Below are 24,271 nucleotides of genomic sequence, written 5' to 3' on the forward strand. Positions count from 1 at the left end.
TTAGATCTCACTTTCAGTTTCTTTTGGGGCATTTTGAGCTCACTTCCTGTTGATTTCGGGGCATTTTTCCATTAACCTTAATGAAATATTGGATCAGTTCCTGTAGATTTTGGGGCATATCAGTGCCACTTCTTGTTGATTGGGGGGCATTTCAGGATCACTTTTTGTTGATTTAGAGTAATGCAGATATTGTGTCACTTCCTGTTGATTTCAGGATATTTCAGAGCCACTTCCTGTTTGTTTTGGAGTATTTTGGGTTCACTTCATGAAATATTGGTCCAGTTCCTGTTGATTTTTAGGAATCCCAGACTTCCTGTAGATATCAGGTCACTTCCCATTTCTTTTAAGGCATTTTGGGTTCACTTCCTGTTCGTATTGGGTCACTTTTTGTCAATATTGGGTGATATCAGGGTCACTTCCTGTTGATTTGGGGGCATCTTGAACTTCCTGTACTTATCGGGTCAAATCCTTTTGATTTTGAAGCATTTCAGGTTCACTTCCTGTACATATTTGGTCAATTCCTGTTCATTTTTAGGCTTTCTAGGGTCATTAACAGCACTAGATGTTTGCTACAAAAGGAGCAGAAAAAACCAAACAAAAAAAAATGCAAATTTTTTAAATTAATCCAAATTGATTAATTAATTTAGCAATATATCAATGTGATTGGACTTTTTTTCAAATTCAGACCGAAGCTTGTAACAGATTTTCTCGAGTCATTTAATCTACTGCAATAGATCTCAATTGCAATTCATCTAGCAATATCGATTGATCACTGCCAACCCCTCGCACTCCAAATGAACTGGACGCCTATCGATGACTACCAATAGGTTAACGACGCTAACATGATTTTGATGCCTTTGATGCTTTGACCACTGACGCTTTGGCACGCTGCCGTTGCGTCCAATTAGCGTTATGGATGAGTTGCATCATCAGCATCGGCGAGCGGCTTTCTGACAGGTCACCATCGGACACCCTTAATGACGGTGTGAATCTTTAACGTCACGGAGGAGAAGCGATGGCGAGGCGTGTCGAAAGCCGTCTCCGGGCGCCGCTCATTAAGGCGCACTAATCCGTTAGCCCTGCCAATCATTAGCCGTGCTAAACACTCGATGGCTCGGAAAGCTGGAGGCGCAACAACAGGAAGTGGACCTCATTAACCGGGAAGACGTTTTTCCGAGGAATTGACAAGTTTGCGTGTTGCACCCACGTGGGAAAAAAAATACTAAATCCAAAACATTTGTTAGCTCCGCTCAACTTAAATTCGACAATACATATGCTCTCTGGGTGATTACTTTTTGCCGAAAAAGAAGAGAAAGGAACCCTTCATTTTATTCCTATTAAAATTATAATGATTAATATTTAATAGGGCTGTCAAAATTATCACGTTAACGGGCGGTAATTAATTTTCTTAATTAATCACGTTAAAATATTTGACACAATTAACGCACATGCCCCGCTCAAACAGATTAAAATGACAGCACAGGGAAATGTCCACTTGTTACTTGTGTTTTTTGGTGTTTTTTCGCCCTCTGCTGGCGCTGGGTGCGACTGATTTTATGAGCATTGTGTAATTATTGACATCAACAATGGCGAGCTACTAGTTTATTTTTTTGATTGAAAATTTTACAAATTTTATTAAAACGAAAACATTAAGAGGGGCTTTAATATAAAATTTCTATAACTTGTAACATTTATCTTTTAAGAACTACAGGTCTTTCTATCCATGGATCGCTTTAACAGAATGTTAATAATGTTAATGCCATCTTGTGGATTTATTGTTATAATAAACAAATACAGTACTTATGTGCCGTATGTTGAATGTATATATCCATCTTGTGTCTTATCTTTCCATTCCAACCATAATTTACAGAAAAATATGGCATATTTTAGAGATGGTTTGAATTGCGATTAATTATGATTAATTAATTTGTAAACTGTAATTAACTCGATTAAAAATTTTAATCGTTTGACAGCCCTAATATTTAAATTTGCAAACGATTACCTAATGTTCTAATTTTCCCTGAGGCCTGTAATTGCCAACATGGGCAAACTTCAACCATGAGAGACAGAATGTGGAAAAAAAAAAAACCCAGAAAATCACATTGTTTGATTTTTAAAGAATTTATTTGCAAATCATGGTGGAAATGAAGTATTTGGTCAATACCAAATGTTCATCGCAATACTTTGTTATGTACCCTTTGTTGGCAATAACGGAGGCCAAACGTTTTCTGTAACTCTTCACAAGCTTTTCACACACTGTTGCTGGTATTTTGGCCCATTCCTCCATGCAGATCTCCTCTAGAGCAGTGATGTTTTGGGGCTGTCGTCGGGCAACACGGACTTTCAACTCCCTCCACAGGTTTTCTATGGGGTTGAGATCTGGAGACTGGCTAGGCCACGCCAGGACCTTGAAATGCTTCTTACGAAGCCACTCCTTTGTTGCCCTGGCTGTGCGTTTGGGATCATTGTCATGCTGAAATACCCAGCCACGTCTCATCTTCAATGCCCTTGCTGACGGAAGGAGATTTTCACTCACAATCTCTCGATATATGGCGCCACTCATTCTTTCCTTTACACAGATCAGTCGTCCTGGTCCCTTTGCAGAAAAACAGCCCCAAAGCATGATGTTTCCACCCCCATGTTTCACAGTTGGTATGGTGTTCTTCAGATGCAATTCAGTATTCTTTCTCCTCCAAATACGAGAACCTGTGTTTCTACCAAAAAGTTCTAATTTGGTTTCATCTGACCATAACACATTCTCCCAGTCCTCTTCTGGATCATCCAAATGCTCTCTACACGGGCCTGGACGTGTACTGGCTTCAGCAGGGGGACACGTCTGGCAGTGCAGGCTTTGTGTCCCTGGCGGCGCATTGTGTTACTGATAGTAGCCTTTGTTACTGTGGTCCCAGCTCTCTGTAGGTCATTCACTAGGTCGCCCCGTGTGGTTCTGGGATTTTTGCTCACCGTTTTTGTTATCATTTTGACGCAAGATCTTGCATGGAGCCCCAGATCGAGGGAGATGATCAGTGGTGTTGTATGTCTTCCATTTTCTAATAATTGCTCCCACCGTTGAATTTTTTACACCAAGCGTTTTACCTATTGCAGATTCAGTCTTCCCAGCCTGGTGCAGGTCTACAATTTTGTCTCAGGTGTCCTTCGACAGCTCTTCGGTCTCGGCCATAGTGGAGTTTGGAGTGTGACTGACTGAGGTTGTGGACAGGTGTCTTTTCTACCGATAATGAGTTAAAACAGGTGCCATTAATACAGGTAACGACTGGAGCCTTGTTAGACCTCGTTAGAAGAAGTTCGACCTCTTTGACAGCCAGAAATCTTGCTTTTTTTGTAGGTGACCAAATGTTTTTATATTTTTTGATATTTTCCACTCTAATTTGGAAATACATTCTTTAAAAATCAAACAATATAAATTTCTGTTTTTTTTCCACATTCTGTCTGTCATGGTTGAGGTTTACCCATGTTGACAATTACAGGCCTCTCTAATCTTTTCATGGAGGAGAACTTGCACAATTGGTGGTTGCCCCACTGTATATACTGTATATATATTTATTTTTTGCAAAAAAAAAAAAAAAAAAAAGCAACCCATTTTTGGTGCAACTGTGAAAGAACCTGCTTCTCGTGAATTTTTGGAACGTTTAGAAGTTGGGATATGTGAATTGGTCGAAAAGTGTGGGTTGTGCGGCACGCAGAAAAAATGGACAGGAAAAAAAAATATTCGTTAACTAGTCAAACTACTTTTCCATGTTAGTTTACAGTAGAAAACAAGTTGCCTTCCATGTTTTTCATCTGCACAACATTAGGCAAGCTCCATGGAGCCCGCGATGTCATCGACGTCAGGCCGTTGCGCCGGACGGCGGGTGGGCACCGGCCCCTCCGTGCGCAGAGCGTACAGTTACATCTATAACCATTCTTTTATTTATGAGCAGGTTATGAATAGTTGTCCTGCGGCCCCTTGGAGCGATAGTGGCACATTACGCGGAGCTCGTTAGGCAGTGGGCGGAAAGCGGTAATGTCAGATAATAATACATAGGCAAAGATGATACTAAATAAATAGATGTAAGAAGACAAAGGAAAAAACATACTGTATGTGAAAAACAAAACTTTCTGCCATACTAAGAAGTGTGAAGGCAAGAGATGAATGTAGCTTAAAATAGTTGCTAGCATGAATAAAATGATTGTCTTTTTTTCTTGTGGGGATACATTGCAAAACAAAGCTTCCCACATATGATATTCTTTTTTTTGTTTTGTTTTTTTAACCAATTTTTTGGTTCCCACACAGCCCACATGCTTTGGCCGATTCATACCTGGACAGGAATTGCTCCAAAGTTAACAGGAAGTGACGCGTGAGTGCCCCAAAATGTACAGGGTGCAACCCACATTCAACAAAGAGTGACCCCCTAAGTGCCCCAAAACCTATAGGAAGTAACCCGAAAGTGCCCTAAAATACTGCTAAATAGAAGTGACTGAGGAAGAGGCCTGGAAATGCCCTAAAATCAACAGGAAATGATAACAAATTTACAGGAAGTGATGAAAAATGGACAGGAACTAAATTCCAAAGGAAGTGACCCGAAATCAATAGGAGGTGATCTGAAAATGCCACAAAATTGACTGGAAGTGACCCAATATCAACAGGAAGTGACCCGAAATCAATAGGAAGTGACCCTGATGCCCTAAAATTACTAGTGACCAAAAATCCCCAGGAAGTGATCATAAATTGACTCAAAATCAACTGGCACTCAACCAAGAATGAGCAGAAAGTGACAAAGAAACAACAACAGGAAGTGACCAAAAACAGCCCCAAAATAAAATGGAAGTTACAGATGGAGTGACCTGGAAATGCTATAAAATCAACAGGGAACTTTACAGGAAGTGACTGCAAAATGTACAGTAAATTACCAAATTCAAAAGGAAGTGACCTGAATTCAGTAAGAAGTGATCTGGAAATCAGCAGCAAGGCCAAGAACAAAAAGTGGTGTTTGGTCTGTGGCAAAATGTATTTTGGCATGTTGCATTATTTGGGCATATTGCATTTTTTCGGGCTTGGGGCAAAAAGGATTTTGGCATGTGGCATTTTTTTTAATTTTTTTATTTATTTTTTTGGTATGTGGCATTTTTTTTGTATTTGGCAAAATGGATTTTGGCATGTTGCATTATTTTGGTATGTGTCAAAATTGATTTTGCCATGGGGAATTTTTTTGCCATGTGGCAAAGGTATTTTGGCATGTGGCTTTTTTTTGGTGTGTGGCAAAATTGATTTTGGCGTATGGCATTTTTTGACAAGTGGCATTTTTTTGGTATGTGGCAAAATTGATTTTGGCATGTGGCATATTTTTTGGGGTATTAGGCAAAATTGATTTTGGCATGTGGCATTTTTTGGGGGGCATTTGGCAAAATGTATTCTGGCATGTAGCATTTTTTTCTGAATGTGCCATTTTTTTGTACGTGGCAAAATTGATTTTGCTAACTGGCATTTTTTTTTTTTTTTTTTTTTGGTATGTGGCAAAACAGATTTTGGTATGTGGATTTTTTTTTGTATGTGGCTAAATGGATTTTGGTATGTGGCATTTTTTTGGTATTTGGCAAAATTGATTTTGGCATGTGCTATTTTTTTTTTTTGCCATGTGGCAAAATGTACTTTGCCATGTAGCATATTTTGGGGGGTATTTGGCAAAATGGATTCTGGCATGTGGCAAAAAACATACCAAAATCCATTTTTCCACATACAAAAAAAAACGCCCCATCCCAAAATAGTTTGCTACATGGCAAAAAAAATGCCACATGCCAAAATCAATTTTGCCACATACCAAATACAAGTTTTCATTCTCGCTGTCTCTCCTGGAAATGCCACAAAATCAACCCACCATCATCACCCAACATCAGCAGGAAGTGACCAAAAAAAAAAAAATCAACAACAACAGGAAGTGACCAAAAAAGAAAAAGGCACAAAATAAAATATTAGTGACTGATGAAGTGACCTGGGTATGCTCTAAAATCAACAGGAAGTGATCCCGAAATCGCCCCCTACCCAAGGTCTCTGAATGCAATGGTGTCAGACTTTGTAATTGATTTCGTATGGTCACCAAATGGATGATTTCCACAACTAGTAGCTACTACTCTGCGTCTTTTCCACTTTGTGGGTTCTTGATGACTTCCCAGTTAGGAACGTGACTTTGCGCAGGAAGGAGACGGCGTCCCGGTGTCCTTGGTCCTCAGAGGCTTCTAACCGATGTAAATTGTCAGCGAGGAAGCGGGCCGACGGCAACCGTGCGTGACGCGAGCGCCACTCGTACGGGCGCCAGAGGAGAATAATTGGACAAGGTGTTCATGTAAATGTCGGGCGGTAAGGTGGGAGGGATCGGCGCGTTCATGCGGGTGACAGCTCGAGCTCCCGCTTTTCTTTCCACGATGCCATTTGACTAATCCGGCAGGTTGGGAGTGCAACTAGAACAGTGGGATTTAACTCCTTCACCGACAGAGACGTCCAATACGCTTTAACTTGGGATGTTAGGCGGTGAATGCCCATGTTTCACAGCCATTTGAGGACGCAGAAACACAAAAATCTAAATAATAATTGATGATAGCTTTGTAGGAGGTGCAATAACCACCATCTATAATATTCCTGTTGAATATTCCAAAAATATTACCTATTCAGTTGTAATGGCCAAATTTCCCATTCATTTCAATGGCACAAAAACTTCCATTCACCTTTGATTGACTGATTTCTGACCCAGACCTTCAAAAATCTACTTTGGCACACCCAAAAACTATCTCTATTGGTTGTCTATTGTGATTTTTGAACTTCCATTAAAGCCCATTGATATCCAACTGGGACCCTCAATGCCACTGACACCCATGTACGTCCATGCCATTGATGGCCATTTACCTCCATGACCTAAAATACATAGTACAAAGTACATTCAATAACATAGTACATACAATAACATAGTCAAGAGTTCGACGAGAGTCAACAACTACAGATGTAGTTGGCTGATGTACAAATGGTGACTGGCAGAATCATCTGGCACCTGCTTGCTGCCCAGGCCGCTCCTTAAAAACAGGTGTGATTGGTGATGAGCACTCCCAGGTCTGCCACACCCAGCCTGCCAAGGTTGAACTCATGCCATTCAAAACAGGAAGGGTCACAACAATAAAAGACAAAGTAGTGGGGAGTATGGGCTAGGACCACCACAGAATCTTATACTACTGTGTACTTTCCAATACTACACAATGCTATTAAATGCTATATTATACAATGCTATACTAAACAATACTACGCAATGCGATGCTACACGATACTATACAATAATGTACACTACTATATAATACAACACCATACTATACCATACAATGCTACACTATACAATGCTATACTATACAATACTACACAATACTACTGTCAGGGAAGTTCAAGTTTGAACTCCAAGACAAGTGTCACCTCGATCGCTCGATGAGAGAAATGAATCAGACCCAGCCAAGGATTGCCTGCTCCGAAGACTTTATATCAAAACTTGATATATATCAAGGATACAATGGCGTGATCCGGCCAGGAGCCGTAAACACGCAAAAGTACAAAGAAGTACAATAGAGGCTGGACATTTATACTTTTGAAAGGGCGTTCCCCAAGGATGCGCACTGTGAAACGATACCTACGAAACAAAAGGGAAACTTAAGTATTCATTCTGGAGGTTTTCCACAGAAAAACATAATGAGTTATGCCCTTGGGAACTTAACCGTAGCTGGCACGAGAGGGAGTGAAATCAGATAAGGCAGTCGACAGAAACTCTTTGTATTATGTTCAAAGAAATACATGTGGATACAGCCTCACAAATGAATATAGTATCACAGCAGTTATGTGTTTTATAAGCATGAATAAAAAAAGCATGAATAAAATATTCTTTCACAACTATACTATACAGTTCTATACTAAACAATACTATATAATAATATACTGTACTATATTATACCAGACAATACAATACTATACAATGATATACGAAACAATGCTATAGTAAACAATACTATACAAATAAAACAATACAATACTATACCATACAATGCTATTCTATACAATACTATACAATGTTATACTATTTAATACTGTACAATGCTATACTATAATATACACTGCTATACACCATACATACAATACCATATAATGCTATACGATACTATACAATACTACACAATGCTATAATAATCAATACTATCCAATGCTATACTATTTAATACTGTACAATGCTATACTATAATATACACTGCTATAAAAACAAAACAAAACACCATACTATACAAGACCAGACAATACATCATCAGTGATGTATCCAGGATTCATTGGGTGTTTCGGGTCTCGCAACATCAGACACCCTCGTCCTAGCGACCCAGCCGGGGTGGATCAAGTCCCGGCTTGTGTCCCAGTAGCAACCCACGGATCTGCCCTCTTCAACCACAACCACCTTGTGGCTTTCTCTGCAGCTTCACTTGCAGACTGAATGGCCCTCTTTTCGGCCACCCCTGTGATTCCCAGGCGGCCAAGGACTTTACAGAGGGAGCGTCCTGTGAAGCCTCGACAGCCGACTTCTATGGGCTCATAGAAAGTCCTCCAGCCCCTTCCTCTGCACTCCTCCACTAGTTCCTGATACTTGGCCCGTTTCCTCTCGTTGGCTTCCTCAATCCGCTCTTCCCAGGGCACGGTGAGTTCCAGCATGATCAGGTGTTTTGAAGCCTCTGACAGGATGATCATGTCTGGCCGGAGTGATGTTGTTTCTATGTGCTGGGGGAACCTCAGTTGTTTTCCCAGGTCAACGTGGAGCTTCCAATCAGGGGCTGTGTGGAGGAGTCCTGTTGTTATCCATGGACGTGCACGGGGTCTCTCTCCAGCTTTGATGAAGGGATGGCCTTCCTTGGAGCATGATGGTGTTTGCTAGAGCTGATGGCGGAGGCTATACTCTCGGCAACTGCTTTGAGTACATGGTCGTGGCACCAGCGATAGCGACCATCAGCCAGGGACTTCGGGCAGCTGCTGAGGAGATGTTCCAGGGAGCCTCTTCTGGAGCAAAGGGAGCAGGAGGGTGTCTCGCTCTTCCCCCACACATGGAGGTTTGCTGGGCTGGGGAGGGAATCGTAGACTGCCGCTACAGGGAAACGGACGCGGTGGAGGTCTGCCTGCACGATGTTCGACCAGGTGACTTTGCGCTGCAAAGTGCCCTCCCATCTTGTCCATGCTCCCTGTTGCTGGATACAATACTATAAAGTGCTATATTATACAATACTCTACAATACTACACTAAGATTTACACTGCTATACTATACAACACCATACTATACTGTACAATGCTATACTATACAATACTACACAATACTATACTATACAGTTCTATACTAAACAATACTATACAATAATATACTGTACTATATTATACCAGACTACAATACTATACAATATTATACTGTACAATGCTATTCTGTAATATACACTGCTATACACCATACTATGCAATACTATATAATGCTATATGATACTATACAATACTATACAATGCTATAATAAACAATACTATCCAATGCTATACTATACAATGCTATGCGATACTATACAATACTACACAATGCTATAATAAACAATACTATCCAATGCTATACTATAAAATGCTATACTATTTAATACTGTACAATGCTATACTATAATATACACTGCTATAAAAAAACACCATACTATACAAGACCATACTATACTATATAATACTATACAATGCTATATTATACAATACTATACTATACAATACTATGCAATACTGTACTTCATCATATGAATATATATATGGGATATGGCCGAGAAATGTAATTTTGATGGATCCAGGCGGTGACGTCACATCCGGTGAGTGTATCGTTTGTTTGTTAGCGCTGCTACTAGTCGCTAATCTCCTAGTGCTCCTCAATTTGTTTTCTCCTACGGACACATCGGAGAATCGATCCTAGGCTGGTTCGGCTCTCCTAGTGCTCCTTAATTTGTTTTATCCCACGATTTAACAGGTCGTGGATTAAAACTACTCTCCTCTCCTCTCTAGCTCTATCTTGCTAGCCTAGCTTATCTGAGCTATGGCTAGCCCTCTGCCTTCTTCCTCCCGTCTTTTCTGCTCAGTGTGCTGTATGTATAGCGAGCACCCTGGCTCCTTCGTCGAGGACAGTAGTAGCTGTAGGAAGTGTAGCTTAGTCTCAGGGTTGGAGACCAGGGTTTTTGAGCTAGAAGCACGGCTCTGCACTCTAGAGACGAAAGCTAGTCCTAGCTATAGCCAGGTAGTGGCAGGGCCCGCAGGTCGTGCTTGCAGTAGTAGGATTGCTAGCGCAGGTAGCCCCCCAGCGAGCCCCGTGCAGCCGGGGGAAATTAAGGACGGATTTGTGACTGTACGGGGGAAGCGCAGTGGTAAACGCACAACCTTAGTGCACCAGCAGCTTCACGTCAGCAATAGGTTTGCCCCCCTCAGCGACACACCGGCTGAACCAGACACTCTCGTAATTGGAAGCTCCATAGTTAGAGACGTGAAGCACCCGGCGGTGTCTGTCAGGTGTTACCCAGGGGCCAGAGTCGGTGACATCGAAGGAAACCTCAGGCTCTTAAAGCAGAGTAGGAAGAGGTTCCGCCGTATCGTGATTCACGCAGGCGGTAACGACGCCCGGCGGAGACAGTCTGAGGTGCTTAAATTAAACGTAGCCTCGGTGTGTGAACTTGCTAAGTCGATGGCGGACACCGTAGTTTTCTCTGGTCCTCTGCCTAATTTGGTCAATGATGAGATGTACTCTAGATTCTCATCATTTAACCGCTGGTTGTCTAGATGGTGCCCAGAAAACGATATAGTCTTTGTTGATAACTGGCACGCGTTTTGGGGCAAGCCCGGGCTCATGCGCCGAGACGGCATTCATCCGACTTGGGACGGTGCTGCTCTCTTAACTCGAAATTTGGCCGCCAAACTAAGTCTCCCAAAGTGACACTTCAGAGTGGGGGCCTGGGCGCAGTGTTGTAGTGTAAAACACAACTCTGTCAGTAGTGACCACTCGCCTCTTTCCGAGCTGTCACAAATCCAAAATTCAGGACAGAAGATAGAGACTGTGTCCGTGCCTCGTATAGTGAACAGGGGAAAACAGAGTACTATAGGAACGAGACCAAAGAATTTAATACATATAGTCCCTGATAGCAGTGAAAATAAAATAGCTCGTAATAATAAATATATAAGATGCGGATTATTAAACATCAGGTCAATCTCGCCCAAATCTCTGTTAGTTAATGACTTAATTGGGGATTATAATATTCATATTTTGGCCCTGACTGAAACTTGGCTTCAGCAGGATGACTTTGTTAGACTTAATGAATCCACACCCCCAAGTCACGTGAATTTTCACACAGCTACAAGCACGGGCCGTGGAGGGGGGGTGGCAGTAATATCACACTCTTGTTTAGGTATGAGCCCAAAAAGTAAAGCTAATCACATTTATAAATCCTTTGAAAGTCTAGCACTATCAATTATAGACGCTAACTGGAAGAACCAAAAACCAATTCTTTTCATAGTGGTTTACCGTCCCCCTGGTCCCTACTCACAGTTTTTGTTAGATTTCTCTGACTTTTTATCTAGTACTTTGCTAAGCTGGGATAGAATTATAATTGTAGGGGATTTTAATATACATGTTGACGATGAAGGTGACTCCCTTGGTAAGGCCTTTAATGACCTACTAGATGGGACTGGCTTCATTCAAAATGTAAATAAACCAACTCATAGTCACAAGCACACCCTGGACTTGATTTTAACATACGGTACAGAGATTAGTGACCTTAGTGTCCATCCCCACAACCCCGTACTGTCTGATCATTTTCTAATTACCTTTCAGTTTGTGCTTCAAGATAATCCGCCACTAGTGACCAGAACTCAGATGAAAAGGACATTAGGTGATCACTCTGTTTCAGAGTATAAACAGATAATTCAGCCTATATTTGCCTCCATGACATCTAATTATGAAGGAATGATGCCCGGCCTTGCTGTTAATGACGAGTTTGTTGATCGTGTTCTGTTTACGTTTCGTACCACCCTCGATGTCGTCGCTCCCTCCAAATTAAAGTTTGTCAAGCCGAGACGAGCCTCTCCCTGGTATAATGCTGAAACACGCTCTCTTAAACAATCGACACGCAAATTAGAAAGACTTTGGCGCCGTTCCAACACAGAGCACACCCTCTCTGCCTGGAAACGCAGCTTAGTGACATATAAGCAGGCCTTGCGTACGGCTAAAACCAGATATTACTCATCCTTAATAGAGGAAAACAAAAATAATCCTAGGTTTCTGTTCAGCACTGTAGCAAGGCTGACAAACAGTCACACCTCAATAGAACCTTATATCCCAACCACCCTTAGCTGTGATGACTTCCTAAAATTTTTTAACAATAAAATCGCAACTATTAGAAATAAAATAAATGAATCACTTCCAGTTATTAGGTCTGATAAAGTGCAGACAAAGAATTCGGAATCTCCTATAAAACCCTCTAAAATATTAAATAACTTTACCACTGTAGACCAAATTGATTTAATTTCTATTATAATGTCCTCCAAACCATCAACGTGCCTCCTCCACCCAATCCCAACCAAACTTTTTAAAGAGACCCTGCCTCTAACTATTGACACTATCTTAAATATAATAAATACCTCATTAGTTACTGGCTACGTGCCGCAGTCCTTTAAATATGCAGTTATTAAACCGCTCTTGAAAAAATCTACTCTTGATCCTGATATTTTGGCCAATTATAGACCTATTTCTAACTTACCATTTCTCTCCAAAGTCCTTGAAAGAGTGGTAATTAAACAGCTCTGTCAGCACCTACAGGACAATAGTTTATTTGAACAGTTCCAGTCTGGCTTTCGAGCTCATCATAGCACTGAAACCGCATTAGTTAAAGTAACTAATGACTTGTTACTTGCCGCTGACGTTGGATTAGTCTCGATCCTGGTTCTGCTGGACCTGAGCGCAGCCTTTGACACAATCGACCATAATATCTTATTGCAGAGATTAGAATGTGACATAGGCATTAGAGGAGCAGCCCTATGCTGGTTTAAATCATATTTATCTAATAGGTACCAGTTCGTCAATGTAAACCAGCAATCATCATCGTACTCTAGAGTTAGTTATGGTGTGCCGCAAGGATCTGTCCTCGGGCCCATCTTGTTTACGCTGTATATGCTTCCTCTAGGTAATATCATCAGAAAACATAGCATTAACTTTCACTGTTACGCTGACGACACACAACTGTATTTATCAATTAAACCTGAGCAGGTCAGGCAAGTAGAAAAACTAAGCGCCTGCGTCCGAGATATAAATACCTGGATGAGCACTAACTATCTTCTACTTAACCCTGAAAAGACAGAAGTCCTTATAATAGGCCCGAAAAGTGTTAGAGACTCTTTATCTGCCCAGATAGTCACTCTGGACAATGTAAGTGTAGCCTCCAGCGCCACAGTTAAAAACCTAGGAGTTTTATTTGACCCTGACTTATCGTTTAAAGCACACATTAAACAAACCTGTAGAACGGCTTTCTTTCACCTGCGCAACATTGCCAAAATTAGAAATATTTTATCTAAAAGTGATGCAGAAAAATTAATTCACGCGTTCGTTACATCGAGATTGGATTACTGTAACTCCCTACTTGCAGCTTGTCCTAAAAACTCTCTAAAAGGTCTTCAGCTAGTCCAAAACGCAGCAGCAAGACTTTTAACAGGAACCAATAGAAGAGAGCACACCACCCCTGTGCTCCAGGCACTTCACTGGCTTCCAGTCGAGTTTAGAATTAAATTTAAAATACTCCTTCTTACATTTAAGACCATTAATGGGTTGGGGCCATCTTATCTCACCGATGCTCTCGTCCCATACCGCCCCAACAGAACACTCCGATCTCAGAATGCAGGTCTACTGGTAGTTCCCACGGTTTATAAAAGTACTGTCGGAGCTAGAGCCTTTAGCCACCAAGCCCCTGTTTTATGGAATCAGCTTCCAGCTAGTATTAAAGAAGCCGAGACAGTTTGCACATTTAAGATTAGATTAAAAACGTTCCTATTCGACAAAGCTTATGGTTAGGCTAGTTGAAGTCGGAGTAGACTCACAGTTTAGTTTAAGCTGCACTAGAAGCTATAATGCTGGGGGCAGTACAGCCGCTGAGTTCTATCTCCTTTTCTTACTCTACCTACTATTTGTCTTACTTTATTTCTATTTTCCATTGTTAATATCTAGTTGTCTAGTCTCTTCATCACTAGTCACCCGGTGTCCCCTTTCCCCCCTCCCCTCTGGGGAGGGGCTATTTTTCAGCTGCAGCCTCCTGACTATCCGGACCCCTGGCTGGATTGACGTCCTCGCTGCTACCCCCGTCTCATCTGACCAGAGGGACCTCTTCTTGCTCCTTTACTCCACTGTATTTTTACGGACTACAATTTCGCTTGCTAATTCCCATTAGCCGTTCTGGGGTTCCTGTCTATCCGTCCTGGGAGTGGATCTCTCCTGACTGTGGTACTCCCCAAGGTTTCTCATTTTTCTCCCAATTGACTCTGGAGTTTTTGGAGTTTTTCCTTGCCGGCATGGAGGGTCTTAGGATAGGGGATACCCAGGACTTGAACTGTATCTATTCATCTTTGTTGCTTCATTTCTAATTGTGTATCATATTGACTCTGTAAAGCCCTTTGAGACCTCTGTTGTGATTGTGGGCTATACAAATAAATTGAATTGAATTGAATCATACTATAACTGTACAATACTATACAATGCCATACTATACTGTACAATGCTATACTATACAATACAATACTATGCAATACGATACAATAACTAATTAACTCACTAATTAATAATGAAATAATAAATACTATAATTAACCGCACTAGACTATACTATAATATACATATAGTATATATACAGTATATTTTTCAAATGTAATAAATTTTCCTTTTAAATAAAAAAAAAAAAGTATACTATTTCTATTTAGATTTGGAAATATAAATAATGTACATTTTTTTCAAAAAATACTACATATTTACATTTGAGTTTTATGAACACGAAACGGCATTTCTTTAGGGGTTTCCCCCCCCCATTTTTTTGTCTTTTTATCTCGCTTTTGTTTCATAAATGTTCACCCCCCCCAGTTAGTTTCCGTTAACTATAATAACATTACGAATGTATTTTTGCCTCTGCTGTTAAGTAACAAATGATGTCCAAATACACAAAAAAATATATATAAATGACATTCTATTAGACTTGTGAATAACGTGATTGTATTGTCTGGTGGAGCAAGACAGCTTTGATTGTGAATTGTGTCCACACAAAGCAATTAGCCACCAGAAATTCAGATTGAACTTTGCCAAAGCGCCAACTATTCATTAACGTGCGCGCTCGCAGTCGAACAGCGTGAGCCTAATGACGATGGCAATAAGATAAGCATAATTGCATATCTGGCTGGGCAACATATTGATTTCCACTCGTTGCATAATTAAAATCATTTGGGCTCCTGAAGAAACACTCCACGTAATTACTGTTCGCCTGGTGACGGACACGGTCCCCGGCTCGGCTCGGCCCCCGGCGGCGCTTCGGAAAATCGCGCCTGTGACCCTCTGCCGGGAATTCTATCGAATCGCCCTCGTCAGCCAGACAAGTCGCCGCGGGTGAGCCGTGGGGGCTGTGCCCACCTCTCGGTAGGCTCCACTCAAAGCAAGCACAGAGCTGGGGGGGGATCATCAACTGCTAAACGCACGAGTGCCATTTAATCCAATGATGCCTGCGTTTATTATGATCCCTCGCTACTTCGACCACACAACTCAAAATCCACCACTCTGATTCCCTGGCCAGTAACATCACCCTAGACACATATAAGTAGAGAGATTGTCTTTGCCAGGATTAGCGATCAGGCAGCATAGAAAAGGATGTCAACGTACCCACACTTACATGTTATTCAGATAATACTGGGTTCCACACCTCACATTGCTGATTCGTGTATGCTTCACCCCACCTAACCTCTATTTCTGACTCATCATACTCCCATGTGATCCATTTAAACTATTGAGACCATAAGGACACCCAGATCCCCATTCGCCGTGTCAAAGCAGCTGAACAGGACAGGTTAATAAAATAATAATAATAATGATTAGGGCTGTCAAAATTATCCCGTTAACGGGCGGTAATTAATTTAATTAATCACGTTAAAATATATGATGCAATTCACGCACATGCCCCACTCAAACAGATTAAAATGACAGCACAGTGCAATTGTCCACTTGTTACTTGTGTTTTTTTGGAGTTTTTTTGTCGCCCTCTGCTGGCACCTGGGTGCGACGGATTTTATTGGCTTCATTACCCATGAACATTGTGTAATTATTGATGTTACGTCCCAAGGACGGCTCGCTAAGGACATAGCATAAAACAAGCCACACAAATGTACGAGTGGACAAAAATTTATTTACATAACAATCAAGCTTGCAATGAAGTACAGAATGCCGACGAAGCGTGACTTCAGGGTAAGCCCAGGCCAAAACAACAGACAAAAGGAACTACACTTAAACCCCACCCGCTTACTAAACCCTGATCAGGTAAAAGGAAAGACAGCTTCTACCTAACTTCCTACTCTATACAAAACAGGAGAAAAACGGGTTGAACAGAAATGGCGACTTACCCTTACTTGCTTCAGTGCTCTTATTTGCAGTGGTGAACAAAAACGATTCAATAATGAATAAACACAAAAGACCTCACCGAAAAAGCGGGAGTGTATCAAACTAGCGATCAAATACAAACGAGAGTGAATGGCGAGCAAACAGCTGGCGAGGAGGACCGCGGCAGAATACTGTCAAATGCGACCTCGTAGAGCGTTGACAGCGGCAGGTTTATGAAGCTTGGCGCCTTTTTCTTGGCCAATCAGCGGCGGCGACGTCGTCGGTCCGTCCTGCGTCGATCAGCTTTCGTCATAGTGGGGGGGGAAGCAGCCAGCTGGTGGAGGCGGCAATCAGCTGACTGGAAGAGTCTCAGAAAATTAACTATTAAACAGCCAGAGGGCCGTCACAATTGACATCAACAATGGCGGGCTACTAGCCACGGCCACCTCTGGCCACCCCCTGGTGGCGCCACTGAAGACACGCTTGTCGACCTGACCATCATTTCACTCATTGCACACTGTGTTGCAGGTATAATACCCCTCTGCATATAATTGTGCTATTTTGAATGCATTTTGTTTGGTAATTTTGAACTGTTTTGTGTTTGTTGGATGTGAGCCCACAGCACGGTCTCTCACTGTGGCTCATCATAATGCTGCTGCGTCACACACGTGATGCATTTAGGGACACCTTGTAAAAATGTAAATAATTTGTTACTGTGTTGAAATGTTGCAAATGTGAATTTTATATGCTGTTAGGCCAATTGTTTGTTCAAATAAAGCTCAAGCAATGTCCAAGCATGACCCGGTTTAGGAAGTGGTACAAGCACATGGTTTTCACTGGGTATAGGGAAGAGGAAGGGGTTAAATTACAGGGGGTTTTCACATAAGCTATTGGCTAAGTCCTGTTTATTTTTGTTTATCTGGCATCTTATGTATATGGTTATTTAGTTTATTTCATTGTTAATATGAGGACTAGTTACATGGGGCGGACAGATATAATTAAGGAATAGAAATGGGGGGTAGGTTTTAATTAGAGATGCACGATAATATCGGTCACCGATAATTATCGGCCGATAATGGCAATTATGACGTCACACAGATAATCTAGATAAAACGAAATTCAACCGGTAATGCAATCCGACAATTATATACTTGATTTAGCCTTCAAATGTGCGCAATCAACAGTTTTGTCCAATTATGCTAGTTTTAAGGAGGTGTTTTTGCAGTGTAGTAATGTGATATATGTTAGGAATGGCTTACTTTTAAAGGCATTTTTGTGCAACTTGGGTGTTTAGTCTCTAAGTAATTGTTGCCAAAAGCTTACCATTACACAATGTCATTGCCATTCTTTAGATGTTTGAATTTACTACTTGTTCTGTTGGAATTTACTACTTGTTCACATTTGATGTGGAAGAAAATAGCATTAAATTACATTTTTGCACAGTAGCTTTAGATCTTTGTATACTTTAAAATTTTACATACATATTTTAATAGAATTATCGGCGTGACATTATCGGTTATCGGGTGGAAGGGGCAGGAAATTATCGGTTATCGATATCGGTTGAAAAATGTATTATCGTGCATCACTAGTTTTAATAAGCAAATGCTTCATCCTACTCCTTTTTGGACACAATGAATAAATTCTGATCTTGTTTATCATTATCATTATTATTATTGTCTTAACTATTGTTTCTGTTATCTCGAGAATATCATTGGTTCTGTCTGATTTAAAAAAGAAAAAATTTTTTTTTTGTTTGTCGTTTGTTTTGTTTGTCTATCATTTTTATTTTTTTCTCATGTCCAAATAAAGCATATTTTCATCATTCATTCATTCAAATGCCTATACGATCACAATGGTTTTTGTTAATTTGTTGTTTAGTACAGTTGTTAGGGTTAGGGTTGTGTTGCAGGGATTTTTGTAATAAATGGCAATAATAGCAGTCCACCTGTGTCTGTGATGTTTGGAACGCCAGTGATGGAGAGCTGCAACCCGTCACATTGATATTGTGACCCGTCACACTTGATCGAATTAGCCCAATGAGAAGATTCATTTTGGTTTGGAATAAGGGTGTGGCTGCACTGCTCAGTTGTGCCTCCTTTTTTTGTAGTACCCTCTTCAATAGGGTTTTTTTCACCTAGGTGTGTGAATGTATTTCTCATCTCAGTATATGCAAAAACTTCTCTGTCAGCCATGACCACATCACAAAAGAGGTGTTTCTCATGAGGTGATCAGAGGGGTACGATCCATAGCTGCGTGCTGTCCAAGTTGTGAGTCAGTCCTGCTTGAAGGCCTAGTTGTTAAACACAGTAAATGACTGGAAATCACTGTTTATTCAAGTTAGGCCGTAAAGAGCAGCAGTCAGATAATGAGAAAGTCAGATCATTGTTTAATAAGTTGGATCATCATGCTAAAGCTTTTAGCATGTCTGGTTGTCAAGAGCTTTGCTAGCAGCTCCAGTGGATTCATTAGAAGTTGTCCACCTCAAGTTTACCAATTCCTCAAGCGACTTCAACTTTCCTTCCTTCCTCGCGAGCCTCCATGTCCTAATCAGCTGTGATAGTCTCGTAATTAATGGGATTTGTTAATTGGCTCCTACCTCCTCGGGGATGCCGGCTGTGAATATTTACAGGACGCACCGCCGAGCATACTTGAACTCGGCCCGCCGCGGCCGTCATCTTCGTGTTTACTCGCCGACTACGCGGCCCGAGATGCCCCGCAATACAACTCCAATCAAGTTGCTTACAAGACTCTCCCGTGTCGGCCAGTTTGACAGGCGGGAAAGTGTGACACGAGCGCCGCCGCCTCGGGATGAACGAGTTGTTCGCGTGGATTTTTATGCTCAGGGAGGAAGTACGAGTGGCGACGAGCTTTAACGCTTGAAACGTACATGTCATATTGTCACAGAATTCGGTGTTGCCATTGACGGTGACAGACATCATTGCCAAAACAGCTTTGTAGGTTGAAACCTCATCATGGACCGTTTTCTTCAACTTCCACTACCGATTTTTCATTTGGATAGACGGCTCACCTCACTTTCTATCCTCGGCGCCATATTTAATGCAAAGCTGCGTCTGGTGGCGCTGACAAACTTGACGTGACGGTAAAACGAGCCTTTCACGGGCCTTGTCAGCCCGGCGGAGATTTAAATAAAACAAAACGGCCCGCCTCCAAACAAACAGGATAATGATAGCCCGGGGCTCCTAGCGCTGTCTGTCTTCCATTTCGCCGACATTTAAGCGGGAAAGAGTCGCCTCTTGTCACCGAGCGGGAGAGAACGTTTGGAAGCGGAAATCAAGCGTGTGACAGACGAGAATAAATCTTCTCGCTCGACGCGGTGTGAAGACGGAGGACAGAATCTTATGTAATGTGCGCCGAGGAGACGATAAATCTACTTTGTTTCCCTGACGGGATGATCTTACTCGCCGGCCATTTTTGCCGGCACACAGATCTGCCATAAAAACACAATAAAGCATCACCAGTCTTTAGTTCTTACAGAATAGGGGTGTCAAAATGGGGGCCCGGAGGCCAGATTTGGCCTTTTTTTGGTTTTTAACTGTCCTCTTCAGCTGCTTAGACTTAGAGAAAAGGAATCTGAGTGTCCTTATGGTCTGAAGAGTTTTAATGTACAGTGGTATGAAAAAGTATCTGAACCTTTCTGCATAAAATCACCATCAAATGTGAACTGATCTTTGCCAAAATCACACAGATGAAAAAACAGTATCTGCTGTAACTTTAAACACCCAAACATTTATAGGTTTTCATTATTTATTTATTTATTTTTTAACCTGTCCTGTTCAACTGGAAGTCTAAGTGCCCGGGTAGTCTGAACAGTTTTAATGTTTCACATTGTGAGTCTGACATACTCCCTTTGTAATCATTCAACATACCTCATTTATTATGACAAAACAGCGAACAGGAAGGGGTTATGGGGGAACAGAAGAAAAGAAAAACAAGAGAAGAAACACAAACAACAACAAAAAAATACAATGAACGCCTAACTACACTAACTACTAATATGTTGGTGCTATCGTCAGCTAAATGTATTTCCGGTTGACACCATGTGGGGGGCATGTTGACCAGGGAAAGAGGGGGAAGAAGGTGGGGGAGTCTATAAGCTAAGTGATAGAAAGGGGTAGAGTGTACACAAATCATCTCTGTGATCTAGAACCCAGTAATCATGTGAATGCCTTGTGAGTGTAAGCCCGTTGGCGACCGACCCTACGCCGCCCCATCGCCAATCCCGGCACCGGGACCCCCTGCCCGAGGGCACCCTATAACATCCAGACGCACGCGAGCCCCGCAGACGAGCGGAGACGCCACACGGGCGCCGACACAGGGCCACGGCCCCCACCCAGCCAGCTTGGTGAGGGAGGGCGGGCCCGGGGGGCGGCAGCGCAGCAAAGGAGCCCTCGTCCCCCCCCACCACCATCCAGGGTGGTCCCCCGGGCCAACCGCACGCCCATCTACCGGCCCTCGGGGATGGCAAGAGGGGATGCATCACCAACCCCACGCCCGTCCCCAACCCCGTCCGCCCACCCGGGCCACGAGCCGCCGCCGCAGCCCCCCAGCCGACACGGCACACCACGGGGCCCCCAGCGGCCCACCAAGCCCAGGGCAGGGCAGGGTCCCCCGCTGTAGCAGGCAACATCCAGCCAATACACCGCCGCCCAGCCAGCGATCCGCAGCGGAGCACAGGGCGGATACCCAGTTAGAGAAGAGAGGGGAAGGCGGAGGCAGGAGAACGCCGTGGGGTGACGCGAGACCGGAGCCCCGACCTCCCCCCACTCCCGCGGCCGGCAGCCTAGCCAGAGAGGAGGCCACGCCTCGGCAGCCATGCCATAGAAAAACATGTGGGACCCACATACCACCCTATTACTGTGGCTGCCAGGTTCCCGGCTGGCAGCCATAACCCATCATATTTTAATGAGGGTAGTGTGCAAACAATGACAGAAGGGTTAAAAATAAGTATGTGAACAATCACGTTTAATACATAATACTTTGAACTACACAGGGTGGATCAGTTGATACAAATCACTTTTGTAACCAGAGATGGATCATCTGACCCTAATCAGCCTATCTTTTGTGAGCATTGAGGTCCTCATTAGTCATTCCCATTCACACTTGCAAAACCACAGGGTTGGATTGCTCCAATTAGCACCTTGAGTGTTTGCAGGGCAGAGCTGCCTTGGGTTTGTTGGACAGTGGACCACTCAGGCAGGCTGTCGGGCGGACAACCTTTTTACATATTCCAAAAGTTTGCCTTCTGTATGTACTGTATACTGAAGCTTCTGTTTGCTGTGACAAAACAGCTGTTTGAGCTACTGTGGAAAGTTCTTTGGTCATTGTGTGCTTCAACATAATAAACTGTGAACTTTGTCAACTGAATGTTGGGCTTGTCAAGACAAAGTAAAGGTGCTTGATGGGATTTGTCCCAGATGTTCTAACACTCAATTTTCTAAAATGTAGACAGTCTGGTTTAGCTACAGTTCTGGATGCTAGTCGTAGTTTCATCCCACATGGCCCTCTCATCATTTTTACACAAACAAGTCTGGATTTGCAAATATTCAAGATGCTAATTGCAGCTATCCAGAGTGACCCCCCCCCCCACACCTAGGCTGATTGATTGCTTTTTTGAGTGGTCTATTGTTTGACAAATCCAAGTCGTCAGTTTGGTATCGGGGTCATTTGATGCTTTTCTGGTCTATCTTCAGTTTGGTGACCTCAGCATTGCAGCTCTGCTTTTTGCAGATGATATGGTGCTGCTGGCTTCATCAATCCGTGACCTCCAGCTCTCACTGGAGCGGTTCGCAGCCGAGTGTGAAGCAGTTGGGATGAAGATCAGCAACTCCGAATCCGAGACCGTGGTCCTCAGTCGGACAAGAGTGGAGTGCCCTCTCGTTAAAGTATCTTGGGGTCTTGTTCACGAGTGAGGGTAGGAGGAGGCGGGAAATCGACAGGCAGATCGGTGCAGCGTCATAATGCGGACTCTGCACCGATCCGTAGTGGTGAAGAATGTATCGATCTACGTTCCTACCCTCACCTATGCTCACGCGCTGTTTCTGGTATTTCTTTATAGCCAAAAAACTCCCAGGACTTTAAGTGTTAAACCACTCATCAGTGATTGGCCACACACCTGACTTAAATTGTTTGGTAAAAATTGGTTTCATTTTCTCTGTAAGTGTCCTTAGGCAGAGGGTTCACTTACTTACTTTCCCCCCTTCTGTCACTGTTTGCATGCTATCCTCATTAAAATATGAAAACCGATAAGTGTTTCGGTGGTTTTAGGTAAAGCAGACACTTAATTTTCATCTGTGTGATTTTGACAAGGATCACATTTGATGGTGATTTTAGGCAGAAATGCGAGAAATTCCAAAAGGTTAAGACACTTTTTCACACCACTGTACAGTCAGTCAGTAGCAAGTCATGCGTGGGTTAAAAAAAGTGTTTTTACCAAGTGGAGATTAGGCGGAGGCCAACGAATGTTCGCCCACAGTGGACAACCCGACCATCCCTATTGAAGGGCTTTATGGGGCAGTCTCAGTTCTAATGTCAGGGCTCTGTGTACTCATCAGGGCATTCATCGGAATGGCTACCACTGTATGCTCATGTTTCATGTGCGGCGCATGACATAGATGAGTTTGACACCCCTGACATAGCAGCCAATGAGATAAAGTCCATCAAGATAGCTAGAAAGGAAACCCAGCAACCAGACCCAGCTCAGATGATTAGCGTCATGAGTGTATTTAAAGATACCGCAACACAAACACTTTGGCATTGGACAAATATGTACAGCAGCGCGCATGTCAACAACGAGCTAATTAACACGTTTACCGAGGTGTTGTTTAGCTAAGAAACCGCAGGCGTTCAATCGCCAGAAGGGAGGCGGGGATTTAGCGTCACCTGCGAGGTGACAACGCAAAATTCTCACCTCGCTCCAATCTGGAATATGAAATGATAAAAAGACACATTTCCTGATGACTTATGATTCCTGGGCCCACGTACGCAAACACTTTTATTAATAGCTTCAACATGGAATAATTTCACATCTTTTTGTTTAAGAGAGAGTAAAACTAAAACGGCAGACTTTCTGTGTTGTTGTTTTTTTTTTGTGTGTGTGATATAATTTCTTAGGTATGTGTACAGCAACCTTGCGGATTTCTTTTTTTTGTCAATAAATTGGCTTTGAATCAGTGATATCGAAGTTGGGCAATATAAAATAAACAGCATTTATGTCATAGTTTCAGAAAAACAAGCAGAATATATTTGATATTATGAACAGTTGTACCTTAAATGATTAGAATTTTGCAGCGCCAAGACAATGGGCAGATAAGGACAAAAAGATACAGGACGCCTTCTGACCACGGAAGTCCAATGCACGCATCATGGAACTGACTGATGCAAGATTCACGCTGACAAGCAGTGATAGGCAAGACATCTACAAGCCTATGTCTGCACCACCAAATCCCGCAATGAGCTTTTCCGGACAGTCCAGAACAAATGGCGGGACACCTTATTTTGCCAGAAGGAACATCTGATACGGAGGAACCCGCGACCGAGTAGTGAACACTCAGCACTCACGTGGCGCTGAGGATGGCAAA

Source organism: Corythoichthys intestinalis, chromosome 11, assembly GCF_030265065.1.
Source record: "Corythoichthys intestinalis isolate RoL2023-P3 chromosome 11, ASM3026506v1, whole genome shotgun sequence".
Taxonomy (NCBI): domain Eukaryota; kingdom Metazoa; phylum Chordata; class Actinopteri; order Syngnathiformes; family Syngnathidae; genus Corythoichthys; species Corythoichthys intestinalis.